This window comes from Sarcophilus harrisii, chromosome 3 (genome assembly GCF_902635505.1).
Source record: "Sarcophilus harrisii chromosome 3, mSarHar1.11, whole genome shotgun sequence".
Lineage (NCBI taxonomy): Eukaryota > Metazoa > Chordata > Mammalia > Dasyuromorphia > Dasyuridae > Sarcophilus > Sarcophilus harrisii.
In genome coordinates this window covers 272,462,026-272,485,420 of record NC_045428.1, presented here as the reverse complement: position 1 = coordinate 272,485,420, position 23,395 = coordinate 272,462,026, and the positions used below count along the sequence as shown (strand labels likewise).

The 23,395-nt window shown below is 35.1% G+C and overlaps 1 protein-coding gene across 1 annotated transcript in view; it reads right to left on the bottom strand.

Moving 5' to 3' along the window:
• Positions 1–361: 361 nt before the first annotated feature.
• Positions 362–23,395, bottom strand: part of SMPX (small muscle protein X-linked) — a 79,601-nt gene continuing 56,567 nt past the window's right edge. Inside the window, exon 5 of the mRNA XM_031959492.1 lies at positions 362–816. The gene's annotated coding sequence lies outside the window, so the exon portion shown is untranslated. The remainder of the gene's footprint in view (positions 817–23,395) is intronic.

Here is a 23,395-nt window from a genome sequence, read left to right as displayed (position 1 = left end):
ATTTGGAGACAGAAGAAATGAGTTGAAATCCCATTTCTGGACTTTACTAGCTATCTTAAACTTAGCTTCCTCATGATGGCCAGAGTTATCTTAGATGACCTGTAAAGTTTCTTTCAGCTCTAGATCTTTGATCTTTAATAAATCATTATTCCATTGTCATTCTAAATATCTTTCCTTTTAGAAAGTTGTCAACTGAATATTCAGCTCCTCAAGCCAATGTTAACATGTTTTTTTCCTGGTTCAAAATAAGCCAAATGGAGCCCACTTAGTTAATGCAAAAATGTAGTCCATTGTCTATTCCCTTAACCTTTCCATCCCATTATTTCACCTTGAAAGTATGTCAACATGACAGTATACCAGATTAATTGGATCTTGATTCACATTCTACATTTATTTTAGGTCATAAAAAGTTTTATTGGTGCAGTTATACAGGTGAGAGAACTAATATTCATTTTATTCCTTTTAAATATTGGTAAAATAGCATGGGAATAAATGATATAATTTCCAAACAGAATGAAAATTATTCAGCATTTTATGTTTCCATTCATCAGATCATAACTTGTTTTAAAACAACCCCTTCCCTACCCCCAAAGAGGTCTTTCTTGTGTGGTTTTCTCTGCAGGTGCCATAAGCATCTTTTAAATTAGGAATGGCAGCCAACAGGAAAGAGAAGATATAAATGTATAAATAGAATGTTTCTTCTGGAGTCTCCAGTATTCAGGAAGCTCATAATCTTCATATAAATATATAAAATATTTTAGTGATCTACATTCATTGCAATCCATTCTTTTTCTCCTTAGGTCTTCAAGTCAAGCCCTGCAAAAGGAAAAACCAAAGGATCTCTTTTTAGTTTTCACAAGTTATTTTTGGGGAAAAGTACATAAATAAATCAGTGCAGAAACAAGTAAAACTTCAGCTCCAGCTTTTCTAGGACATAAAATCCCTTCAACTCCAATAATCAAAATGAACGCCAAGGGGAAGATTTGCGCCATCAGTATCAATCCAAGTAACAATGGATTGCAGATAAATGGAATGAACTGAGGATTTTTTTAACCACACATAATAAGTAAATCTATAAAATGTAATTCCAATTGAATAATTAGGGAAGATGATCTTCACTTGTGTCTCAGACACTATTCTAAATTAAAATTCAGGAATAAGATATGAGGAGAGAGAGAGACAGATAGACACAGAGACAAAGACAGAGACAGAGAGACACAGGGCGAAGAAGAAGAGAGAGAAATAAGGAAGGAGAGGGAGAGAGATAAGGAGAAAGGAAGAGAGAAATAGAGAGAGGAAGAAGAAGGATGAGGAGCAGGAGAGAAAGTTAAGGAGGGAGGAAGGTAAAAAGAAAGAGGAGTGAGAGAAGAGAAGAAGAGAAGAGAAGGAGGGAGGGAAAAAGAAGAAAGGAGGAGGGAGAGGGGAGAGAGATAGCACTAAGATAGGGTGTGCTTTAACCAGGATCATATGATCAGTATGAGTCAAAGGCAGATCTTGAACCTAGGTTATTGAAACTGGCTGCAAGGCCAGTTTTCTATTCACTTTGCCATTGCTGCTTCTTAGGAATCCATATCAAAATATCATAAAGGGTCCTTTTGCAGCTTGATGACTGCTGATGAGTAGGATGACCTCCTTTGGTGTCCTCCCTTCACCCACAATCCAAGAGGGATGCTTCAGAGCATCTATATTCTAAAGGTTCTCATGCTGAAAGATACTGTCCATCTCTAAGGAAAAAAAAAACTTGTAAAGCCTAAATGCAGATCAAAGATACTTTTGTTTACTTTATTATTCTTTGGAGGGTTTTTGTCTGTGTTTTCTTTCACAGCATAATTTATATGAAAAGTGTTTTGCATGACTACACATGTATAACCTATGTCAAATTGCTTGTCTTCTCAATGAAAGGAAGGGAGGGAGGGAGAGAATTTGGAACTCAATATTTGCAAAAAGAATTAAAATTGATCTTACATGTAATTGAGAAAAATAACATTAAATTATTTTTAAAAGACTGTCATACTTTGCAAAAAGTTCATCTTGATTTCATTCTTCAGATTGCAGTAAGAAGGTTATATAATATGCTCAATATCTTCTTACTTTTTAATCGTTGCTGGGTAAAGGTGAGTGAAAATGAGAGAGACCATTAAGGTCCCAATTTATGATTCTGGAATGAACAGGTTCCTGTTGTTCAAGATGGAGGTTTATGCATGAACAGAAAAGCTCCCTCCATAGCTGGACCCAATTGACCTTGGGCAAGATATGAATCACTAAAAGCTCACTAAAAGTAAAAAAGTCCAAGACTCTATCTACTGCTTGTAATATAGTAGCAATACCCCTGGGTTTGGAGATAAGAGTTTAGGTCCTGGTTCTGCCATATGCCAGCTCTGTTTCTTGCGCTCATGATAGATACATGTTCCTTTTAATATCAGTTTTTTCATAAAATGAAACACTGGAACAAGACCAAGAGGTGTCAACCATTTTGGCATCATGGACCCTTTTGGCAGACAAAGCCTATAGACTTGATAGAATAATGTTTTAAAATACATAACAGAGAAGATATACAATCACAAAGGAATCCAATTGTATTTGAATATAGTTATCAATTTTTTCTACAATTCACAAACTCTGGGTTAAAAATCACTGAATTAGAGAAACTTTGAGGTGTCTTTCATGTCTAAAATCCTATGATCCTACAAACCTATAAGGAGAATTTTCCTTGGACTACCTATCTCATAGAGAAACATGAGAATAAAATGATATTCTATGTGTAAAATATTACATAAATGAGAGTCCCCCTTGGGGTAATGGATAGACATCGGGCCACTGAGGCAGAGAGAACTCAGTCCAATTACTGCCTCTGACACTAACTATGTGATGCTGAACAATTCACTTAGCATCTCAACTCTTAGAGACTATACAAACATGCACATGAGTGTATGTATACCCATATGTATGTATATATGTATATAATAGAAGTTGCCTGTCTACATTGGGCTTTTCCCCCAGAAGCTTTCGATAATGATGAAATCACAGGTATAAACAAGAATAAATTATGGGTGACATGGCCTCTATCATGAGGCTGCTATCATGAGAGTATAGGCTGCTTGAGAGCAGAGAATATATTTATTTTTGCTCCTAGTATGGTTTCTCATACAGAGTGAGTGTTAAATAAATGTTTCAATATGCCCCACCACATCTCCTCCCAATTGAATTTGTTGGTCAATCATCAATAAGAATCTACTTTGTGTCAGGCATTATGCTAAACACAATGGCAGAAAATCTCCAGGAAGAAAATCTTGCAAGTATTGATAATTGTACAATTAGAAACAAACACTTTCAATATCAACCCTCCTGGGGAAAGCCTGCACATGTAACTAATTGGCTCCAGTACTCATATTTCCGTAGCCTTCATTTTTGCCAGAAATATTTATTTTCACCCCAAGCAAGTCATGTTGTACATACAAGTGTGCCTCCATGTATAATATAATTATTATGCCTTATGTTGTCTTCATTATTCCTAAAATTTCTAAAAAAAAGATCTTTTACTATCTCATCACTCAGTCTAGCTAGGAATGAATATACTGTATTGCAACAACACTAGGAAGGAGCTGGAAAATAAATCGTTCAAGGAGTCCCTACTCTTTAAAGCCTAACCCAGACAGACATTTCTATTTGAATTTGTCAAGAACACCATCAAAATTAACTCACCAATAAAATATGCAACACTAGATATGCCATCACCTCAGTGACTACATCCTAGCTTGTGTCCTAGTGATATTGTGTAGTCAGTGTGTGTGCAACAAAATTTATTGCTAAGATCACCATACTTGCCATATAGCAAACATCCCTCTCCCTTCCTCCCTCCCTTTCTCCTCTCTCTCTCTCCTCTCTCTCTTCTCTCTCTCTTCTTCTCCCTCTCTCTGTCTCTCTCTTTCTTTTTCTTTCTTTCATCCCCCTCTCTTTTTCCCCTTTTATTTCTCCCTCCTCCTCCCTTTTTTCCTTTCTCTCTCTGTATCTTTAGTTATCTGTCTCTGTCTCTCTTGCCCTTCCTCCTTCCTTTCCCCCTTTTCTTCTTCTTTTTCTCTCTATTCCTCTCTGTTTTTCCTCCCTCTCTCTGTCTCTCTATCTTTCTCTCTCTCCTTTCTTTATTCCCCTCCTTTGTTCCACTTCTCCTTCCCTCCTTCTCTCCATCTCTGTTTCTTTCTTTGGAAAATATGACTCAAGAATCATTTTTGACAAGGAAGTACTCACTATTCTACTGAGCATCTGCTGAAGTAATTCTTTCTAAGTTGTGTTTGCAAATGAAGAACCCTGCACAGGGAAATACTCCCCAGAAAACCAGCTGTTCAATTTTTCCTACAGAAGGGAAACACTGCAAATCCTTCATGAAAAGAATATTATCTATAATCTATGTTCCCTAGGCACATTAACACACAGTTATAAAGAGTGACTGTTAAACAACAATAACAATAAAGAGGGGCAGCCAGTTATAGTGGATAGGAAGCTGTTGGAACCTAGAGGATATGAATTCAAATCTTGATTCTGACACATATGGGCTATGTTACCCTGGATAAGTCACCTAATTTCTCAGTTTCTGAGACAGCTCTCTAAAACTATGGATTGCAGAGCAAGTTCTGATCTGTAATGCTAGAATGAGTTTCTTCACTGGGAGTTTTCTATATCAATGAAATCATAATTCTAATACCAAAAATAATAATAATAATAAAAGTAATAATTGATATTTATGTAGCATTTGTAAAGATTGTGTAGGGTCTTACAAAAATTTTCTCATTTAAGTCTCACAATAACCTTGTGAAATAATATCTACAAGTACTATAATCCATTTTATCAATAAAAAAACCTGAGATTACACAATAAATTAGCATCAGAGATGGGATTTGAATCCATGTCTCTCCTCATTCCAGGTGCAGCAATCCTGCCATTATATATTATATAGACCCTTCTAAAATACATATGCTATCTATAAATTGTTGGGTTTTCCATTGGAGTCTTAAGCTGTACAATGCCATATGTGGGGGGGAAAAAAAAGAAGAGAAGAAAAGAGTTGTATCCATGGATCACTGTGTTAAAAGAAGATATACATTATTCCTTCTCTTGCCTAAAGTATTATTATTGTTCCTCTCTGGTCTTCTTTTTCCCATTTAACACAGGAAAATGTTGCTCTGCAAAATTAAAGAGAGATTGGGGAAAGTGACAATTGAAAAAGAAATGATCTCAGAGTCAGATCAAGACTTAAATCTGTTTCCATAACTAATGGTTGAATAAATGTAATTCCCTATTTGCCTTATTTAAAAAATTAAGATGCACTACCTATCTCATTGAGTTATAGTGGGATAACCGTTTTGTTGTAAACCTTAATGTGGTATGAACAACTGACTTAATGTTGTGATTAATTGAAGCAAGAAATACCAATATAGTTCCAAAAAACTGAAACAATTTTCAAGCAGTTGACTACTAAATATAATTATATTCAGGGAGGACAACAATATACTCATAACTAATGTAGGAAAACAAGGGTTTTGTCTGAAGGGGAATGAAATATTAAGGATTCTGAAAAAATTGAGTTTGGCATCTAATTAATAAAAATAATTAGGTAAAATAAGAAGCTATAAATGGCACATCCTTCTTTTACTTAAGGTAAGATCCTTTTCATATTTTCTTAGTACTCCTTCCAATCTCTGCACATTTTGTGAAGTTTATTCCAGGAGTCACAGCTGTTAGTTGTAATTCAACAAATGGGCTACAGCGTCAAGAAAGGTAGGCAATAATCTTTATTCTCAATTCAAATGCTCCAAGAGATATTCCAGAGATTTTTGTGTCCAAGAGATATTTGTATATCTTTGCAGTAGCTAACTTATTCCTTCTTTCCTCCCATATGCCCAAGATGCTAAGGTGATGCTCAATATTTGCCCCCTGCCAACCCTGAAAAAGATAATGCATGTGTTAAAGACTTATAGTCCCAGATTCAAAGCTCTAGATTTGGCCAGTCATATTGAAAAGGGAAGAACTTGGAATGAATTTGAGAGCTAAAATTGTCCCATCCCGTAAGCCACACTTGTTGTTCATGTTGTTTGAGTCCAAGCGCATTTGAGCAGAATACTCTTTCCTAATATGCCCTTTAGGAAGGCAGCTTTACTGCTAGGGTCACAGCTGTCAATCCTTGCATGCATGTGTATTCTGTTTGGGGATGGCATGTAAAGACATATGTGGGAATCTGAGGTATTCTACTAATGGCACTTGAACCATTCACTAAAACCTTAAACATAAAGAGATTAGATGTTTAAGTCATACTTAGGAAAAAATAAATTTTGCTGACTAGAAGAGGACGCATGAATATCTCTTCTTGTGTCAATATCTCTCCATTAGTCCAGACTGAAAAGCATGTGATGTTTATTCCTCGCCATAATCCAATTATAGATGTGTTACTCACTGCTGCCACAGTTCCCCAGGCATCATTTTAGGAAATGTAGATCACTCCATGCCCTTGCTTTCATTCCACACTTTGACCAGACACTCAGCTAGCTCTACACTAACATTATTAATTTCACACATGGTATTAAATCACAAACCTAGAAACACAGGCAAGTTTGAAAAAAGCTGATGGAAAGGAAGTACCACATGCCCCCTGGTGCTCCTTTCGGGACATTTGTACCAGCCCATATAACTAAGCAAACTGGCCAATTCTCAAAATATTCAAAAGCTCTAGGAAATTAGCAAAGGATAGGAGTATGACAGAAGTTTGGATAAAAGCTATTTCCTAAGACAGAAAACACCTACAAGCTTAATCAACAGATTTCTCTTAACCACCTACAAGGATTCTTAACTTGGGAATCTGTGAACTATTTCTTTTTTTTACATTTTAATAGCTATTTCAATATAATTAATTTCATTTATGATCTTATGTGTTTCATTCTATGCATTTAAAAACATTATTCTAATTGGATTACTCATTATCTAGGGGAGGAGGTGGGGGAAGAGGGGGAGAAAAATTTGGAAAACAAGATTTTGCAAGGGTGAATGTCGGAAACTATCTTTGCATATGTTTTGAAAATAAAAAGCTATTATTTTAAAAAAAATTCATTCTAAGAACATGTCCATAACTTTCACTGGACTGTTAATAGGGCCCATCATACACACACACACACAAAGTTAAGAATTCCAGATCCAGTGTCTGCAAGAAACTACACTGGTGTCTGAGGAGACAGAGTTGCAGAACAACACACTTTCTGCCCACAAGGAGGTAACTAACAGTGGTTTTAAGGGGCAGCTTGTTGGCACAGTAGACAGGGTTGGGTCCAAAATCAAGAAGATTCATCTTCCTGAGTTAAAATCTGGCCTCAGACACTTATTAAATGTGTAACCCTGGGCAAGTCACTTTATCCTGTTTACTTCAGTTTCCTCAAGTTTTGGCAAATCAATGTCCTTGCCAAAAAAAAAAAAAAATCTAAATGGGATCACAAAAAGTAAGACATGAGTGAACAACCACAAAGTGGATTTAAGATAGTTACAAGCAAGAGATCAGCTAGAAAATGGGATGCATGGGGCAGCTAGGTGGTGCAGTGGATAGCGCACCAGCCCCTGAAATCAGGAGGACCTGAGTTCAAATTTGGTCTCAGACACTTAATACTTCCTAGCTATGTGACACTTAACCCCAATTGCCTTAACAAAAAAAAAAAAAAGAAAGAAAGAAAAAAAGAAAGAAAAAGAAAATGGGATGCAATGAGGGCAAAGGAAAAGTCCAGACAAAGCACTCTAGGATAATTTGAGAAAGTGATCACATTCATCTGAGGGGAACAGAGAGAAGATTATATAGGGAGAATAAGATCTGGGCTCTGAACAAACAAGCTCAGGGAAATGTGTCTACTATTAATAACTATCATGTGTAGGGAATATAGCATCATAGGATTTAGAAGTGGAAAGGACTTTAGAGGTCATTTAGTCTAGAGGTTCTTAAAAGGAGTGTCCCAAAATAGATTTCAGAAGGTCCAGGAACATAGAAATGAAACCTTTTATTTTCATCTATATTATTTATATTCATCTATATTATCCTTTCTCTTTATTTTATCTAACTTCTTACTGATATTTGCAATTTCTTTCTATTTATTTAAAAGTATTATTCTGGGAGGAAAGAGCCAAGATGGCAGAGAATAGACAGGTTTTTTTTGTCCGAGCTCTTCTTGGCTTCCCTCAGATCAACACCAGATCAAGCCTTTGAATGAGTTCTAGAGTAACAAAACTCACAATATTTAGAGCAGTGATTCTTAAAGTGTGCCCCAGAGAATTTGGGGGATCTCTGAACCTTTTTCAGGGGGTCTACAAATTCAAAATTAGCTTTTATTTTTAATATGGTAAATATCTATCAATATAACCCACATAAACAAAAACTCTTTGGACAGATCCTCAATAATTTTTAATAGTATAAAGATACTGAGAACAAAAGTTTGAGAACCACTGACTTAGAGTATAACAAATTTCCAGCAGAAGATATTTTGGAAAAACTTGAGGAAAGGTCTGTCTCAATCTGGCAGTAGGGGAAAGGGAAAGGTTTATAGGTCATCATAGGTGCAGTGTAGCACAGGGAGACACAGATTGGAGAGGTTTCTGCATACTGGGGGAATTTAATGGGAGCCTCTTGGCCAAAATATAGCAGCATTTGCTACTCTGTCCTGGTTCAGAAGCCAATGGATCAACAGACTAGCTGTGAGACCTCCAATGCAAATACAAAAGGTAAGTAGTGAGGCCCTGCATAAGAAAGAACTTGGCCATGTCACCCAGTACAGGAAGGAAACCAGAAGCACTGGCACCAGGGCAGTGTGAAGCTGCTGTCACCTGTAAAGGAAGTTTGGGACAAGCTCCCCTTTGACCTAAAAGCAGACCTCAAGCTCTAAAAATGAGCAAAAAAGCAAAAAGAGCTCTGACCACACATAGCTTTTATGGAGACAGGAAAGAACACACCTCAAACCCTGAGGACACTAAAGGCAAAATATTTCCAGATGAAGCCTTTAAAGAGTGTATATAAATGTATATCAATAAAATTTTCATTATACACACACACACACACACACACACACACACATATATATATATATATATATATATATATATATATATGGTTTTTTTTTGTTGTTTTTTTGTTTTTTTTTTTTTTGCTGAGGCAATTGAGATTAAGTGACTTGCCCAGAGTCACAAAGCTAGGAAGTATTAAGTGTCTGAGACCAGATTTGAACTCAGGTCCTCCTACTGGGTTGATGCTCTATCTGCATCTGCCTAGCTGCCCAAAATTTTGTTTTATAAAAGGAAAAAATAGAAAGAAAATGACAGCTGAAATCTTTCTCAAGTCTGCTTCTTCCAACTGATAGGGGCCATTTTTATAGGGTTGGAATCTTAACATAATCATTCTGCTAACCACCAAAGCATGTTAACTTTCTCATTCCTTGGTTAATCCCTCAGTCATCAGCATCAAAAACACTGATCTACTACACTCCTCCAAAAGACTAAATATAAATATTTACTACTATATAGGTGTTTGTCTTTCAGTTCTTTTCATTCAAAACTTTTAAATTAGCACTCATATTTCATTTCTTTACACCTTCATTTATTTGAGGCTTCTGTAATAGGGTCTACTAAGCAGTCTAAGGAGTGTAGTCTCTTTCTGTGTGTGGGTGTGGGTGTATGTGTCTTGCTGGGAGAAAAAATTGCCAATATTTCTATCTGTACTCCCCATTATGTTGACTAGTAATACTCTTGGAATCTCCTCAGGACACTTACCACTTAGTATAAATAACAGGTCATAATGAGTTCCAGCCTCAAAAGTAATGTCAGTTGCAAAGGAAGTTTAAAAAAACTGATCTATTTTTAAAAGCAAGACCCAAACCTCTGATTCTGTGCTTCTTTAAGCCATTGGTGACCCCAGGTTACTGATGGGGGTCAGTGGTAAGAATAATAATTTAATTTATATTTATATGAAATCTCATGGTTCAGAAAACACCACCCTTACAACCATCCAAAAAGATAAATAGTCCTTGACTATTCTTCTTTCTCTATCACATTGAGCCCCACAAGTCTATCTCCATACACAATCACCCACATATATACATAAAAGGTGAAAATACAAGGTAAATGTAATTGCTGACTCTATCTATCTATTTATTTAGATCCCCTCCTCCATTAGGATAAACAATCCAGCATTTACACATTGACACAGTTTATTATCAACATAAACAAAAAAGTGGAAAACTTTAATCCTTAACCCCAATCAATATATGATTATAGCTGAAAAAATCAAACTTTGATTTTGCATTTTATTTTTGATCCTTTTTATAATTAATTTTATTCTATACTGTCTTAGACATTTTTCTTTGTTCTTGAGTTATATTCAGAAGTTCACAAGTTATGTTTCCCAGTGAATCACTTTAATTGACAGAAAACTGTTATCACTGTTGCCCTTTTATCACTAAATTGTTATCACTAAAGTTTTATCACTAAAATGTTATCACTAGTTGCCCTTGTACAATTAGAAGAAATCTGTTAGTTGAGTTAGAGCTGTGCAAATTCATCAGCTTCACTATCTCACCAAGAGCCATGAAGTCCAGTGGCAAGACAAAAGTCAAGATAACCAAGTGATGGCCTGGGATGTAGTAGGTAATGTTGACCTTTCTAAATTAAGTGTTTCCCAGGTCTCAGTTTGTCTGAGGCAACACCTATTTCATGACTAAAGGCCAGGTAAGAAATGAATCAAAACATAGCCCAATTTACTAACACAATAATATTAATGTGGGAGGGGTATAGACTTAAGAAAGTGATGGAGAAAATTTTGATAACATAATTAAGGAATTTTTTTTTTCCAGAGAGAATACTTTTAAACATTTATCAACACAATTCGGAATAAGGGATCCCTATGAAAAAAATTTTACTTTGGGTTCAGATTTTAAATTTATGACACTAATATAAGAAAAGCTCTCTTGGCCTCACAAACTAACAGTGAACAAAAAATGAATATGAACCTCTAGAAAATCTGGACAAGTTCATATTGAATTCATATTAAATTCTTACTCAATATTCTATGATGCTCTGGGACTTCCAGGGAATTGGGTTTTAAACAAAGTAGAGACAAAAGTAAATAAAATTAGAGACAGAGTAAATTTCTGTCCTGGTACCTTAATTGGTTAGTATGTGTAGGAAAATGGTATTTTTGAGGAGGAATCATAATATACCTAGAGCTAGATGATATCTAAGAGGTTGTATAGTCTATATTCTTTATATTGCAGACTGAAGGTCAAGGAAGACTTGCCCAAGATCACCTAGGTACATAATTATTTCTAATGATTTGATCTTCTGCAAATAAAACTTACTAGTAATGGTCATGCAAAACTCAGCATAATGACTTGAACATAGCAAATTCATAATAAATATCTAGCTAATTGAATTAATTTGAAAAACATTTCGATTTGTAAGCAGAGGAAGAAGCAGTCTATTCTCTTTCTACTAAGAAAACTAGGCATGAAAGAAGTTGTGCTTTCTGACTGATTGTGCTGATCAGAGCAACAGGCCTTATTGTTCTTCAGTTAATTGAAAGACTACCTCTGATAGAAAAGAGGTCTCTCCCCTGGCTCCTTCTCTTAGATGACTCCTGCTTCAGATTTGACCCTGAACAGAAAGAAGTCAATGCAATCATTTTATTTTTTTTGCCAATTCGTGCTTAAAAGCCCACTCGGCTTGAGGAAGTAAATCTTTCAGGGAGTGACTTCATTCTGTGTGGTTCAAGTTTATTTGAGGTTACTGAAGTCCACAGGAGAGATTTAGTTTTGCTCATTGCTCATTGCCACCTTCAGGTTTTTCTAACAGATCAAAAGAGCCTGGAACATCAGGGAGATGGAGAGGAGTAGAAAAATAATGAACCTGAATTCATCTGGATAGAATCAGGTTTTTGGTTTTTTTTTTTCCTTTTTTCTTCTCTTTCTTTGTTTTTTTGTTTTTGTTTTTCCTTCGAGGCAATTGGGGTTAAGTGACTTGCCCAGGGTCACATGCTAGGAAGTGTTTTAAGTTTCTGAGGCAGGATTTCAACTCAAGTTCTCCTGACTCCAGGATCAGCACTCTGCCATCTAATTCCCCCTAGAATCAGTTTTATTACTCAATTTTAGATTCAGCAACAACACAACAGTATTATGTCACATAGCATTTATACAATCTTTAAGGCTGATAAAGTTTGGCTTTACATATATTATCTCATTTGAGCCTCACAACAACCCAGTGAGGCAGGTGCTATTATTATTTCCATTTTATAGGTAAGAAAACTGAAGCTGAGAAAGGTTAAGTAACTATGTCACCCAACATACACAAATCAAATCAAACATTTAGTAAGTGTCTATTATGTACTAGATACTGTACTATAGAGTCATACCAAAAAAAGTATATAAAAAATTAGTGCCTTCCTTCAAGGAACTCATAGTCTCATAGAGGAAGACAACATGTAAACAATTAGATGAAATTTTAGCTGAGACTTAAAAGAAGCCAGGGGAACTAGAAAATAGCAGTGAAGAAGAAGAGAATTCTGGAATACATATTATCTGTCTAACGGTGTTTGAAAGGAGTTCATTTTTTGAAACTTAGTTATACTCCTACTTTCTCAGTTGCTTGGAGGAATGTGAGTATAGAGGTATCCTGGCCAACAGTTGGTCTGGTCATTTCCTCATGAGTGAAATAAGAGGATTGGATCACCTAATCAGCACTAATGTGTTGTGATTCAGGCCAGATTCCTCAGCTCTTTCCCAGTCCCACATCCATCTCACATCATGGCTCCCCATGGCATTTAATCACCACTAAGTCATTGTAGAAGTATATTTGAACATCTGTAACAAAGTTTTCACTTTTACCAGAAATTCTTGGCTGCTTTTCACAGTCCAAGCCTTTTACTCAGGCATTTTTCTCATATAATAAAAAGTGTTTTGTATACATAGTTAAAGAGAACACATTTCCAGGGTGGAACCATTTAAGTCCAATTAATATGAGAAAATGCTGAGTAGTATGATTTTGTTCAGTCCTTTCCTATTGGGCTATCTCAGTAGGTTTGGGGATAAGTCTGAGAATGACTTATTAGGACAACAAAAAAGACGCCTAAGTTATTGCAGTAAGAAAATAAGGCAAATAGTGCATACATGGTATCCCAAAAGTCATAATGCGGTTTTAAGCTATTAAAATCACACTAAGAACAGAATCAAGAGAATATTGTACACAAAGAAAACAAGATTATGTAATGATCAACTGGTATAGACTTGGCTCTTTTTAAAAATGTGGTGATTCAAGTAATTTCCAATAGAATTGGGATGCATCCAGAGAGAACTATGAAGATTGAATGTGGATCAAAGCATAGTATTTTCAACTGTCATTGTTTTTTGTTGCTTGCTTATTTTTTTATCATGTTTTCCCCCTTTGATCTGATTTTTTTTTTTGTGCAGCATGATGAATATTAAAATATGTTTAGAAGAATTGCACACGTTCAATCTATGTCAAATTGCTTGCTGTCTTGGAGGGAGGAGAAAGAAAAAAAATGGAACATAAGGTTTTGCAAAGATAGTTTTCAATGTTCACCTAGTTGAAAACTATCTTTGCATATATTTAGGAAAATAAAATACTATTAAATTTAAAAAAAAAATAAAATCACACTAAGACTTTTACAATGTCTATATTATGTTCAGGGAGAGACTTTAAAGGCCATCTAGCCCAAACATCTTTTTTTTTTACAGAAAGGCAAACTTTGGTCCACGGATATCATAGAGCATAGCTGAAAGAGACCTAAGAGGCTTCCTTCATTTTTCAGATGAGAAATCCAAGATCCAGGTTAATTAAGTGACTCGCTCAAAATGACAGCCTATAAGTATCAAAGTATAAAATTTGAACACAGATCTTTTGATTCCAGAATCATGACTCCTGAGCCCTAATGCCTTATTTGACAGTTCTTAGACCCTGAATGACTTAAGAACTTCTGATTACATTGAGAATCATCTACTCCTCATAACCTTTGATAACCCAGCTTTCTACAGTTACCTGAATTTAGGGTTATTCTGGTTAGAATAGAATTAAACTTTCTCTATAGAGGACCAAACTCTTTAATTCTTACTTATTAGGTAATCTACCTTGTTCCTGATGTCATATGAGAACAGATGTAAGGCCTATCTCTTCTTCAAAACTTACTTCCAATCAATCAATCAGACACTTTGGCTTTCCAAAGTTCTAGCTCCTCTTTAATTTTTACAGAGAGAAAACACAGCTTCTCTTTTTAGCTCCATCCCCACTATGTGGAAGTTCAAAGTAATTATGCTAGAATAAAATTCACAAAACCCAATCTTTTGTTTATACACTTGTCTGAAATAAGACAAAGAGCGGTCTTGGAAATATTATAACTGAGATTATGGAAGTGAATCCTCTGACTCCTCATCAAATATTGAGCACCCAGAATTCATGGCACTGTACCCAATACTCCTGTGCATTAAGTTCTAACATAACTTCTATGAAAACAGAAGTGTTTTCACAAACATTATCTCTATTTGAGCTTCATTCATTCATTCAATTACTATTTATTAACCTCTTAATATGAAGCTTACAACTTAGGAAGGAGATAGCAGGCAAGTCAGTCCATATGAAAGAGCCAGATTCCAAGAGGGAGGAAGGGGGTACCATGTGTCAGGCAAGTCAAAAATAATTCACCACTATATTGAATACCATCTCCCCTCTGCCCCAAAGGAGATGGAACAGGATCCTGAATTGGAGACTCTTGTGAATAGCATTGTCTCCCAGACCATAGAAAACCAACCCCCACACACTTCCATAGGCATTAATGAGGGGAGAAGGAGTTGACCTTAGTTATGACTGCCAGCAGCTGCTGCTGACCAATGAATAGATGTTTACCAAGAAAACCCCACAGAAAGAATTAGATTTGACTAAACAGAATGAGGTTAAAAAAAAGTACAAGAGCCTTGGGAGGGGCTACACAGGATCCCTCTAGCCCAATCCCAGAACACCAATGCTTCCTTCACATCCCATTCTTCACAGTTATTATCCAGAGAAACAACTACTGTGGAAGAGTCAGCCATATCCATCAACTGCCAACCAACTCTCACTCATGAGGGATGTATTTGCAGAAGCTAGGTACCCTGAGGGAGAGACAGAAGGCAGCATGTACCACCCATCACCACCTAGATCACCACATTCCTTCCTGGTGGAGACAGTCCAAGATCCTGAACCTGAGAACCTTAGAAATAACAATGTTTCCAGCTCCATGTTTGCAGGAATTATCCTGGGAAGCTACACTATGGAGAAACCTGGTAATTGTTACTATTGGGCAGCTATGTGGCACCATAGTGCATAGAATGTAGAATCTACAGGCAGGAAGACTCAACTTCCTGAGTTCAAATCTGGCCTCAGACACTTACTAGCTATGGGATTCTGGGCAAATCCTTTAACACTGTTTGCCTCAGTTTCCTCATCTGTAAAATGAGTTGGAAAATGAAATGGCAAACCAGTCCAGTATCTTTGCCAAGAAAACCCCAAATGGGGTCACAAAGAGTTGGACACGAGTAAAAATGATTCACAACTGTTCTTATAGGTGATATAGCCACAGATAATAAAGACCCAGAAAACAAAGTTCTTGCCATCAAATCCTTAGTATTCTCAGATGATTTGAGATCAAAAACTAATTAATATCACTTATCTTTGGAAACAACATTAAAAGATCTGTTTTGATTTATGGAAATTTCCCATCTAATTTGGAGCTGAATCCTTCCATATAGAACTATCTCCTCCATTAGAATGTGCATTCCTTAAGAACTAGAACTGATTTACTTTTCTATTTGTACTTTCAACATTCAGCATAGTGTTTTGCACACAAGAAGTGCATAATAAATACTTCATCCATTTATGAGACCCAGATACAAAAATGAAATCATAAAAAATAAACAGAGATATAACTGGGGAAGGGCAATTGGAGTTTTATTTCATGGCATCAAAATTTAGAGAGTCCTGGAAAAGGTAAGTTACATGTTTATCAGAAAATTGGAGTCTACATTAGATGTCTTTATGTCTTAGCGCAAGGCCACTTTTGGTTTTTAAGACTGGTGTGAGAGGGTTATATTCAAAATTACCAGGCATAAAAGTGGGAAATTAATTGTATCATTTTAATCAGATTTCTTAGATGATTAAAAAACACACACAATACCAACTAGACTGTAATTTTCTTGAGGACAAGGAATGTGCAAATTTCCATTTCCATAACTAGCACAATGTTTGGCAAAAAAAAATTAGTACCTTATAAATAATTATTGAATTGAATTGAATTTATTTGGAGGATATGAAGGGGGCTAAAATGAATAGCAAATACTCCTAGATTGTTTATAGGATGGCAGAAAGCAATCAAAAAGTCTAAGAACATAAGCTTGTTGTACCTGGAGGAACAGGTATCCCTACACAGGAAAACTTAATAAATAGTGTTATTCTGATAACATGCCAACATGGTCCCTTTTCTCTACTCATCTTGGTCAAGGCTCAATATTACTCCATGAATCACTGAATATGTCAGTTCATCCAGTGAGTACCTTTTCATGATTCTTTGAACATTTTGTGCCAAATCAAAGGACAGCACTCCTGATTTGTGAGACAGCCTAGATTTGCAGGATAGGTCATACTGCTTCTGGTGCTCCATTATTATTTAGGACATAATATTACATTCCCTCCTGATTTTTCTAGTATATGCACGATAATCTATTGTTCTCTGCATTTCCTTTCATTTGTCTTTGAAGGACTTTTCTTGGTCACTTGCAGAATTTGTTATTTTTAAATTAAATTGCTCAATTTAATCTATATGTCTTAGAATCTGCTGCCTTGAATTTGGGGTTTATTTGTTGTTTTTTTCTGAAGGTAATCTCTTCATTCTTTCTATTGGTATTTCATTTCCTGTATCCAAAAGTTCTGGAAAGTTTTCTTGTATTATTTCTTGCATTCAGATTTAATGACTTGTCATATTCTTCTGGGAGACTCATGATCCTTGGGTTGTTTCATTGCAACCTGTCTTTAAGATCAGTATGTTTTACTTGAATAGAGAATATGATATTGCTCTTCTCTATTTCTAGATTAACCTTTTTTCTTTGTATCTACATTTCCATCCAATTGACCTCCCTTTTGTTTCCATAGTAAAAGTTGACATTACAGAGCCAAGTTTTTCCATTCTACCATTTATTTCTCTGTGAAGGCCATAAATTATGCTCTCACAATTCTTATTTCCTTTTCAAAATTATTTAGAAACAGTGTTGTGGTTCACATTCTCCCTCAAATTCTAGTCTTCTGTCTCTTTAAGTGCTTAGTCATGTTCCTTTATTCATGCATGTCTGAAATCTTTTACTAGATCTGGAAGGCATATTTCCTTCTGCTACTAATATTTTCCTTTTTGACTTACCTGCTTATGGCCAAAATCTTTGAGTTTTCTTCCTTCTTTGGTAATTTGATAATTCCTATCTTTGGTAATTTCAGTCTTTGTTTTTTTTTGTTAGTTTCTTTTTTTTTTGTTTGTTTTGGTTTGGTTTTTTTACTCACTTTCTAACTCCCTCTCCTCTGATGATGATTTCCCTAAGGATTAGATCTCAAAGTGAAAACTAAAATAATTTCTGTCATTTGGAGTTTGGGTCTCTGAAGCTCTGGGAAAGGGGAGTTAGCCAGGGAGGTTGAACTCTACTTCAAGCCCAAACATGTGTTCTACATCTTTCTCTCTGTTCTTCTCCTCCAGAGATCTTTCAAAGCACTGAAAAATATCACAATTCTGGCTATTGAGGCCTTAGAAAATTTCTGCAATTTGGAGCTCATATCTCTATGACACTGGAAAGAGGGAGGGGAATCAGGGTGCAAGATTATATTTTGTTGCAAGGTCTGGTATATTAGTTTAGCTTTGCTGCCAGCAACATGGTGGGTGGTGAGGTAAGGAATATTGAGTGACCATAAGGTAAGCATTAATTCATGAGATTTTTAAAATCTTATTTTCAGTACTTGATGCTATAGACTATGGAGACTGTTGAAAGTGCTATAACTTTACTATATAATTTCTGTTTTGGAGAGGTATGAAAGGTCATGAGTATCAGAGAAAAAAGCATTTAGTCCCTACTATGCCTTCTTAATCAGTAAATAAATAAGGTCATTTAAAGCCAAGCTGATTATTTTCCATAATCATGATCAAAGAACCAGCTAGGTTTTCTTTTTTGAAATCTACTCTTTTTTCATTCTGGGTATAGTTGAGATTGTTTACCTTTTCTATCAAACCACCACAGCTGCCGCTGATCAATCCTCTTGCTGAGAACCTATTGCAGACAGTGAGGTCCTAATTTTCAGCTTAAGAGGAATTATACTTAGTGTTATATGTATGAATTTAATTAGATTCAGTTAATAATTAATTTTCCAATTGGTTTCCACTTCAGAAAATATATATTCCACATTCAACTATACAGGAAAAATATAAAACCTCTCCTTGCTTGAGAAAGCCACTTGAAATCTCAGTATCTCAACTTCTTTACTTATCAAATGACAGTTTTAAAAAAATTATGTTTCATTTATTTCACAAGGGGTTTTAGTGGATCAAGTGAAATAATGGATTTAAAAGTACAAAACGTAAGATATTATCATATTTCTTAAGGTTGACAATTTAGACAAAGAAGTGTCCTTTCATTGCTAGGCACATGACAAAACCTCAGATATATGTTTTGTTCTTTGAACCTTCCTATCATTTAATTAACAGTACCTGGGATATGGTGGTGCTTAATAAATGTTTATTAAATTGAACTGAGATGTCAGAATCTGCAGAATTGGGATAAAAATGATGCTTTCCAAAGTTACAATACTTGGAAAAAGGAGTTGATGAGGCTAGTGACATGACAAAGTATACACTGAAAATTCAGAATACTTCTGAGCTATGTACACACAGACATACACACACAAATGCACACAAGTACACACAGAAATGCATGTACATATGTGTGTGTATATGTACGAAGATGCACATATGTATATCTATGTATTTTTTAAATCAATGTCAAAGTATACAGAGATATGTTCTTATGTTGTTGAATAGAATTATGATAGAATGCAAGGAAAGGAAAGTATTGTTGAAAATAATAAGAAACTCTGGTAATTGGGGCAAAAAAGAAAAATAAATTAAGCCCTGCTTGTAGTGTTTTGTTCTATTTCTAGTTACAAGTTAGAAAAATGTTGGAACAATTTTTTTTTTCTCATACAGGACTTGGAAAAAAATATAAAAATTCAGAGGGAATTGCTAGTCAAAAACACAAGGAAAAGAGGACTGGGGGAGAGGCGTACCTTGAAAATTTCGAAACAAACTATCCCAAAAGCTTTAAAACAAAGTGGTTGTAATTTTATTTTCTAATCCTAAATCTTTCAGTCTGGAAGTCCCTGAATATTCCAAGAGCCACATGGAGCTTGACTGCCTCCTTCTGGGGAAAAAATGCCCGCACTTTATTCAGCACACCAGGCCCATTAAATGGAAAACCCTCAGCTTGGAAATCCTCCTTAGATGTTTGAAAGGACTATGACATTTCAGCATTATTTCAGGCAGTGAAAATTAATAAGCCTTTCTATGTTCAGTGAGGTTTCTTATATTCTATGGGTAAATATGTGGACTTCCAGTACTTGAGCTACAATAGATCACTCGCAACCTCTAGTAAAGTATTGTTGGACCTGGGTCTGTAACAGTCCACATCACCATGGACTTTTTCAACACATTTGGGCACATATGAAAAAGGGACACTGAAAAATTATACCTGTCAAAACAAAATGGATTTTTTTATCATTGTTCTTACTACCAATGAAATAGGTATTAAAAGGGAAATTAAGCAAAGAAATTCAGATTAAAAATATTGACAGACAGATAGATAAATACTTGTATTATAAATTTTCTCAAGGAGTAGTCAAGGAAAAAATCTATCTTGGACAAATTGAGGAAACTATAATAATTGCTTGAAGTTTATATATTTTACATATATTATCTCATTTTATTTTCACAATTCCTCTATAAAGTACAAGCTATTGTTATCCATATATGTGTATATAAAAGCTAATATATATATATATATATATATATATATATATATATATATATTTAAGATAAATTTTCATTGAAATCCCCAGTTTTTATACCATCTAAATTTTCCCCAGCATCTGTTCTCCCTTTTCCACAAGGAAAAGAGCAGAAAGTTGTAATGGGCTGAAGCTCGAGTTGATGCACTGAGGTCCCAAGCACATGAGGCTATAGCCTTCACCCATTACAGAAAGTCAGCAAAACTAATCAACATATACAAAAAAAAAATCTCTTATCAATATATGTAATGTTCTATATCTGTGGGTCAAAGGTGAATAAAGAAGGGAAAAAGGACAAGGAAGAGGAGGAGATAAGGTTAGATGGCAAGGAAGAAGAGGGGTCCTCTCAAGTCTCTTCCAAAAAATTCTCAACAATTATTTTCAAGTCTATTAAACAAGGATTTGTTAACTGTGTTCAAGTACTGAGAATCCAAAAAAGGTTCCTGGTTTCAAGGAACAGGATACATGTAAATAATATATACAAACAACATATGTACAGAATAAGTTGGGGATAATCAACAGAGTATTCACATTTAGAAGATTCAAGAAAGGCTTCTTGTAGAAATAGTATTTTAACTCAGACTTGAAGCAAGCCAAGAGGCAGAGATCACAAGTGAGAGAATTCCAGGAGAGAATGCTGAGGTATGATGGTAGAGAAAGAGCCTAGAAGGGGTAATGGGGAACAAGAAGTATTCCAACTTCCCTACTACTTTTATCTAGGAATCACAGGATTTTGAGTATTTTGTAATTGCTTATTTACATTGTTGAAGTCATTGTGTGCATTGTGTTCTTGAGTCTATTTATCTCTCTTGTTTCAATTCATGCAAGTCTTTTTCTGCTTCTCTGCATTCATCATATATGTTGTTTACCTAACTTTTAGTTGAAAGCTACCTTTGCACGGTATTTGGGGAAATAAAAAGCTATTTAAAAAATAAAAAGTGCCTTTTTTATCATCTTTTCTAAAATTGAAAGTAAATACATACACACTCTCTCTCTTTTAAAATTACCTTATTTCTATCTTCCCTTTCCAGTATGATGTAAGTTCCTTGATGACTAACTTTTTAAATGGTTAATGGGTTTTAATGGTTGTTTTTCTTTTTATCTTTACATCTTTCGTATATTAGAGTCCCTTGCATGTGGGAGGCCTTAATGTTTTGAATTTTAATTTAAAACCAAACTCAAGCCAAACTTATGTTCCTTAGTAAGTGACTTCAGGGAACCTTGATGGATAAATAAGAATGTTGAATAATTAGCATGTTTATAGCTTCACTCTCCATGTGTCTCTCAGAAAAAATGCTCTGGAAACAACTCACTAAGCCCACTAATGTGATTCTTTTCCAATCAGGAGTTTTGACTCATTCCAATATATTTTTTCAGTCATTTTTCATTTATGTCTGACTCTTTGGGGAAGTTTAGGGAGGGTTGAGTTTTTTTTTTAACAAAGATACTAGATAAGGTTTGCCATTTCCTTCCCTACCTCATTTTACAGCTGAGGAAACTTAGGCAACCAGTATTACATGACTTGCCCAGGGTCACACAGTTTGTAAGTGTCCAAAACCAGATTTGAATTCAGAAAAAATGCCTCTTCTGTTCTCCAGGCCAACACTCTACCCACTACACTATTTAGTTGCTATTACTTAGCAGTATTTAACATCCCCTTCTCCCTCAAGTCTTGATTAGAAACAGATTACATATGTATTTGTGTATAATAAATGGATGTGAGGTTTGGCAAGGTCTTGAAAACAATTTATTCTAAACATTTTGCTCCATTACTTCAGATAAACTATTTTACTTGTCTGGTCTCAGTATCCTCTTTTATAAGATGAAGTGATTATAGCACTGGAGATGGAAGGTCCCTTCCACCTTTAATGTATTTTTGCTTTACTCTGTTCTGTCCTGTTCTTCTCTCTACTGTTCACATTATTAATTTGTACCTATAAAAATATGTTTATTCAGTCAATATAAAGTCATTATGGACTCTCTAAATCATTTTAAATATCAAATTGATCAAATATGAATGAATGTGAATTTTGTGATCTATTTTAAATTTAATAGAGCTTTTTGATAAATTTCCTGAATTAATTGGTCTTATGGACTGAAAGGTCTCCTACCATCTTCATCATATTCAAAACTGAGAGCAGTCAAAAAAGTTTATACACTATTCAGTATTAGAGTAATATATGTTGTTTTTCAAGAAAAGACTTTGAAAGAGAAATTTATACTACCTGTTCTGTCCTTCCTATACATCAATGCTCTTGGCCATCTGTTAGCAGTTTTTTCCTTTCAATTTCAGTGATAAATTGCTCCAACCCATCAAAACTCTCAAACCCAGAATTCTCCCAAAACACCACACAGGTCCAGTACAATGATATTTAGCAGTTTAACATTTGTTTGTTTTTTCTTCTGGGTGGGCTAATTCAAAGCTTCTTAAACTATGAGTCAATACTTATATGGGATCCCAAAACCGAATATGGGGGTCATAAAATATTTAGCAACAGTAAAAGATATTAAATATTCTGCCAAGATTTATTTCTTTATGTACAAATAAACAAACATGTCCATACTAACAGTATGCAAATTTTCTTGTATCTTTAATAAATAGTAAAATTATATGTATACCAAATATATTAAATATTGAATTAAATAATGTTATTAATAATTTTCTTTATGATTTATTATCAGTAAAATTTTTATTTGTACACCTAATTTATATATCTATATACCCAGAGTCATGAAAAAATTTCTTGGTGGGAAAAAGGGTTACAAGTAGAAAAAGTTTAAAGCACCGGGCTAATTGGATTACTCAGGATCAATCCAGCAACCCAAACCTTGTTTGCATATTATTTTTACAAGTGATCCTATGTTTCTGGGCCCAGGCCAGTGGTTTTGAAGAAAAAGTGCTGCTAATAATCAGATATTTAGGTAAGAAATTTAAATTTAAGTTACAGACTCCTGATTTTCCCCTCATGATTCTTCCTCTTGCCCACGGACCACAGAATGTGGAGGAAGCTGAGACAAACAGTGCTGTCACGATGCAAAGGCTTCCTGCCTGATTGCATGCCATGTGATTCAGCCTCTCAGCTCTTTGTGTGGGCTGTGCTCAGTATGAGAAGAGAGGCAGAGAAAAGGTCCAAGTAGAAAAGGATTAGGGCAGGGGGCAAGGGAATGAAATCAAAATCCCTGACAACTCTTCACCTGTCTGGTAAATCCAGGTTTTATATAGTGTTAGGTTCAATATGTTTTAATTTGTGTAAAA